Below are 6303 nucleotides of genomic sequence, written 5' to 3'. Positions count from 1 at the left end.
AATTACAAGTTAACTATGCACATAAATATAATATAATATATAAATAATTCTTAAAATTATATATATATTATATATATTTATTAAAACAATCGGCAAATTAAAAGACAAAAATATGTGAGTTGGATCTGGCGACCATGCGATCGCATGGGAAATAAACATAAAACCCATGCGATCGCATGGGTTACTGTAGCAGGCCAAAATGCTATAAATACCAGGCCTGTGCTCGAGCTTCAAACACACTCTTTTATATTTTCAAATTCAGTTTTTAATTTTTATTTTATGTAATTTAGTTTTAGGAGTAGGAGTAGGTTAATTTAGTGGTTACATTTCTACAAGTTTGGGTAGCGTAACGTTTATTTTACGGGTTTTCAAGTCGAAGTTCTGTCTGTGTAAAGCTACGCGATAAATACTCAATGTAAGTTATGTTCTCCTTTTTAAATTAATGTCTTGTAACTAAGTTATTATTATGCTTATTTAAATCGAAGTAATCATGATGTTGGGCTAAATATTAAAGATGGGGTAATTGGGCTTTGTACCATAATTGGGGTTTGAACAAAAGAACGACACTTGTGGAAATTAGACTATGGGTTATTAATGGGCTTTATATTTGTTTAATTGAATGATAGTTCGTTAATTTAATATAAAGATTTACAATTGAACGTACCTATAAATAACCATATATACTCGATCGGACACGATGGGCGGGATATTTATAAGTACTAATAATCGTTCATTTAACAGGACAAGGGAATGGATTAATAATCAATGGACTTATTAAAACAGGGGTGAATTATATACAAGGAAAATTGGTGTAATAATAGTTTATGTCCCCAATTAGTTGGAGTATTTGACTTCGAATATAAGGATAATTTGACGAGGACACTCGCACTTTATATTTATGACTGGTGGACTGTTATGGACAAAAACCAGATGGACATATTGAATAATCCTGGATAAAGGACAATTAACCATGGTAATAAACTAAAATCAACACGTCAAATATCATGATTACGGAAGTTTAAATAAGCATAATATTTTTATTTCGTATTTCATCGTACCTTTATTTACTGTCATTTTAATTACTGCAATTTACTTTATCGCAATTTAAATTCTGTCATTTATATTATCGTCATTTATCTTTACGCTTAAAATATAAAATTGACAAACCGGTCATTAAACGGTAAAAACCCCCTTTTATAATAATATTACTATATATAATTAAATATATTTTATATAAATATAGTTGTAAAAAAAATATAGTGTTAAACTCAGCTAGCTCCCTGTGGAACGAACCGGACTTATTAAAAACTACACTACTCTACGATTAGGTACACTGCCTATAAGTGTTGTAGCAAGGTTTAGGTATATCCCATTCAATAAATAAATAAATAACTTGTGTAAAATTGTATCATATTTAATAGTATTTCCTTGTAAAAATTAATAGTATTTCGTATACACCTCGCATAACATCATATTCCCTTTAATTACCATAAGCAGCCGACAAAATGAGCTAGTGGTGGGGTCTGCTAGTTTTCTTCTTTACTTTTAATAGCCGACAAACAAGGTGTACCATTAGTGGGACCCGCGTGTTTTTCCCTTTCTTTCATTTGACAGCCGACAAACATAAGGAACAAGTGGGGTCCGCTACTAGACAATATTCCATTTAATTACGAAAATGCCACGACTGGTTCACTGTTTGTCTTTCTTCCTCACAACCAAAACCTAACTCATACGTTTAACCTATTTAAATATAAAACTCACGATTCAGCTTCATCACACGTACGCACTCATGATCAGACGTATATTCCACCTAGCCACTCATACGGTCCAGCTTATCATCGTGTTCTTCATTGTATTGCAGATTCCGGCAGTCCCTGGTGGTTCTCATGGTGGTTCATGGCTGTGATAATGGCAAAACACTCAAATCTCAAACAAAATGGCTAAAATTTGACAGGGAGCAACCTTAGAACCAGCTAAACACAAACCCATTAATAAATCATTCAAACAAACTCCACAATTCCAGTTCTTAATCGATTTCAGTTTCAAAACTTTGAAAACAAAAATTTCTTAGAAAACACTCATAACCACGAATTGGAAGCTGTAAATTTGAGGAAATGATCACAAGATGATTACCAACAACTCCTAATTCTTAGATTTTCCAGATTCGTGCTAAATCCCCAAAACCCAAATTTTGTCAACAAAAGTCAAAACCGAGCTCTAAACTTCAATTTCATCAAATTGTAGCTGTTTAATCTAATATTGTTTGATCTTAGGCTCTGATACCATTTGCTAGATCCCGTGCATCAATTGCTAGGATCGTTTGATCAAGGATCAAGCTTCGATTAGCAATTTGAGCATAAAAGTGATAAATATGATGAACATGATGAATAATGAGATGAACACAATAAACACAGCTGATTCAAGCCAAGATTAATTGTAATAAACATGATAAACGATTACAATAAGAGATTACACTAATCTAGCTATCAAATCTTCATTTCCATGGTGTTTGGAGCATCAAATCACCATGGATCCTCTCCACCATGAAGGTGAAGAGGAGGAGCACTCACCTCACACACACTTTATTTATAGTTCTGCCCATTCTATCAGCTCACACGCACGTTTCAGTGCTCATCTGTACACCTGACAGTATCACACGTACGAGTGACATTTGTCACTCGTGTGTTGACCAATAATAAACATTTGGTCACATATGCTCCTGCGACATGAGTTTTCTTGTTCAATACATCCCTAGGTAAACAACGTAGACCTAAACCATTCTCAGGTTGTTCGACAGCGATGGACAACTCCATTTCGTGCACTAACAATTGTCTTCTCTTTGGAGATAGAGGTTGTATTCTTCTCGGATTGCCATAATTCGTTCTGTTAAGCTAGCATGAAATCAATTGTTGATTTACGGTTGGCTTCGAGAATATCTTCAAATTCATCGGTATCATTGATGAAGGTTATCATGTTTGTGTGTGTAGATATGACCAGAATCCGATCTGAAGAAGAGTCCGGCTCCTCATGATTTGGTTCGGTTGGAGAGTGTGAGTTATTCAGAATGTCTTCATGTTGCTTTTCCTCGTCATCATCGGTATAGTGTTCTCATGAGGATGCGTCTGATGAACGGGTTTCTTCAGTATTCTGATTCTCCACTTTGATACTTGCAGGGTCAATTTTTATTTCCTTAACCTCAGCCTTGTCAGTCTTCTTCTTGAAGCGAATAATTAAACTGTGAACTTCCGTCTCAAGCCTCATTAATTCTTCGTGATGCTTAATGCTTAGAGATGGTACATTCGCAATTTATTTTACGTCTTCCATTTCCTCTTCCTCTTCAGATTCCTCCTCTTCCTCTATTTCTTCATTGAGATCCTCTTCTTCCATTTCTGGGTCATCTACAGATTGTGATTCGACACCCATCTCGATATCATTGGCTGGTGGTGAAGATTCATCATCGGAAGTGATCCGTCTGGTGGAAATAGCAAACATCTTTGCCTGTCCAGAAAGATCGGTTGGTTGGTTAATTTTGAAGGTAACACTCTCCCCATGTGATCGCAAGATCAAGGTTAGATTGTACACATCAATGACAGTCCTAGCCGTATTCATGAAAGGTCTTCCTAACACTACTGGTGTGTGTAGGTCTTCCTTAATATCTATTACTACGAAATCCGTAGGATATAAGAATTTATTGACTTTCACCAAGACGTTCTCAACTATGACCTTAGGGTATCGAATCGTGTGATCGGCAAGTTGGATTGTCATTTTAGTTGGTGACAAGTCTCCTAACTCTAATCTGTTGTAGAGAGAGTAGGGGATTAGGTTGATACTTACTCCTAAATCTGCAAGCGCATGAATGGTTCCAGATTAGTTGATTGAACACGGGAAAATGAATCGACCTGTATCTCCTAGCTTTGGAGGTAGAGAGTTTCTGAGTAATGTAGAGCATTCTTCATTCAGTGAAATTTTGTTAGAATCTGATATCCTCTCCTTTGTAGAGAGAAGCCTCTGGATGTATCTCTTCTAGTTGGGGACTTTGGACATAGTGTCCTGGAATCTTCCATCAAGTTTGAAGGAATCAAGTTTGGATGGTTCCTCCTGTAGGCTTCCAGGATAGGGTACACGAACTGGAGTTACAGGGGTCAACTTCTGACTATATGTCGATTTGTTCTTGAGCCTAGCTGACCTTCTCTGTGGTTCTTCCTCTGGGATTATGAAATCCATTTGCTTAGCTTCCTCTATGTGGGGATTTTGGATAGTATTACTTGGTAACCTTCCCTGTGGTTGGGTTTCAAGGCGTTGCGATAACTGTCCGAGCTGCGTCTCCAGACTTTTGAGTAGAGCCAATTGATTTCTCATTAGTATCTCCGTCTGATCTTGTCTGGATGCAGTTCTATGATTTAGCTGTTGTTGTCCTTGAATGAACTGAGTCAACTGATCATCAGCTCCGAGAGTGGGGTTAGTTGCTTTTGTAATCTGGGTGGTAGGGGAATTTTCCTCGACTGGTGGACCAGTGAGTGGAAGTGGTTTATCGTAGGTCAATTGAGATTGTTGGGTTGGATAAGGTGGGTAGCGATAGCGAAAAGGCTGGTTGCTTCGCTAGAATTGATTAACCCTAGGTTATTGATTGAATCCGGGATTTGGTGGACGAGCTGGGTATTGAATGTAACAGATTGAACCATTAGGGTTTTCGTACTCAACTTGATATTCTTCAGTGGGTTGTGTGTTAGTACAATTAACATAAGCTTGAGCTTGGTTGACCTGCTGCGGCTGCGTCTTCAATTCTTTAAGTTGTTTAGCGAGAGATTCCATCTTATTCGTGAGGGATTTGATGGCCTCCATTTGATTGTTAAGTGCGGAGAGTGGGGCAGATGATGTAGCTGTTTCACCACTGTTCCAGTCGTGATGATGCATTGTCATGTTTTCAAGCAACTCACATGCTTCGTCTGCGGTTTGGTTCATCAGATTCCCTTAAGCTGCTGCATCGATCGTCGTCCTATGATTTACCGTAAGACCATTGTAGAAGGTACAGATTTGGGCTGACCGTTCTAGCTGGTGATTAAGGTATTTCTTCAGCAGGTTTTGAATCACTCCCATGCAGTGTAAACAGATTCATCGTAACTTTGTTTGAAGTTAATGATGTCATTCTTTAGTTTGGTTTGTTTAGAAGGAGAGAAATATTTGGTTAGGAATTTAGTAGCCATCTCCATCCATGAAGTGATAGAATCTTTTTTCCAGTCCTTCGAACAAGGTTTGAGCATGATGAGTGAGAGAATAGGGAAACAAGTATAGCCAAACTATATCTTGTCCTATCCCTGGATATTTATAGGAGTTCGAAAGAGATATGAATTTATCAAGGTGAGAACTAGGATCGTCATTCGTAATCCATGAAACTGACGGCTATTCTGGATGAGCTGGATGATATGATGTTTTAACTCGAACGAGTGTCCTTGAATCTCTGGAAATCTGATTAGTCCTCCTTGACCTTCAGTCGAGGGTTTGGTATTTTCTGCTAAAGCAACGCGTAACGCTATTCAATTTCTGATTCGTGCTTCCTTGCATGCTTTAGAGATTATAGCATGTAGATCAGGTACGATTAACAACGGCCCTGGTCTAGATCGGGTTTGGGTCATACACAGGGTATGCCTTTTGTTTTTAATTTCAAGCAGATAAACTAAATTTCTAAAGTAATCTAAGGTAAGCTAAGCTAGCCTAAGGTAGTCTTAATCTAAGGTAGTCTCATTCTAAAGTAATCTAATTTTAAAGTTATCTAATTTAACTAACTATCCTAAGGTTGAATATGTTTTTGGTTCTGGCTACTGATTCCCTGGTAATTCGATGACAGAGCTCCGTACAAACTATTCAACAAACCAAGTGGCCAGGCCGACTACGGAGAGGCAGGATCCTTTTAGTCCCAATATAATTGGAGACTGTTCGGAAAATCCAACAACCAAGTCCGTGTATAATTGTCTTTCTTAGACACCACTAAATGCTTGTGAATAAGTTTGATAGAGAGCAGTATTGTCTGATACCAGTTTCCCGGCAGCGGCGCCAAAAACTAGCTTCCCTCTTGATATGGCCAAAATGGACGGTTTTATTTGTGCGGTGTCATCAGGTCACAACACGTCAGAATCAACCACCAAGAGGGGGGTACTGTTTTAAATTTATATTTAGCAGGGCCTAAATCGTACTACTCATTAGTATGAGTAAGGGAAGTATGACCTAGAGTCGTATTTTTTGAGATATCAGTAGAATCGAACCTATATTTAATCCTAAGATAGTTATGAAGGAGTAGTTGATAGT

The sequence above is a fragment of the Rutidosis leptorrhynchoides genome, chromosome 10 (genome assembly GCF_046630445.1).
Source record: "Rutidosis leptorrhynchoides isolate AG116_Rl617_1_P2 chromosome 10, CSIRO_AGI_Rlap_v1, whole genome shotgun sequence".
NCBI lineage: Eukaryota > Viridiplantae > Streptophyta > Magnoliopsida > Asterales > Asteraceae > Rutidosis > Rutidosis leptorrhynchoides.
Note: the sequence above shows the minus strand (reverse complement) of the source record.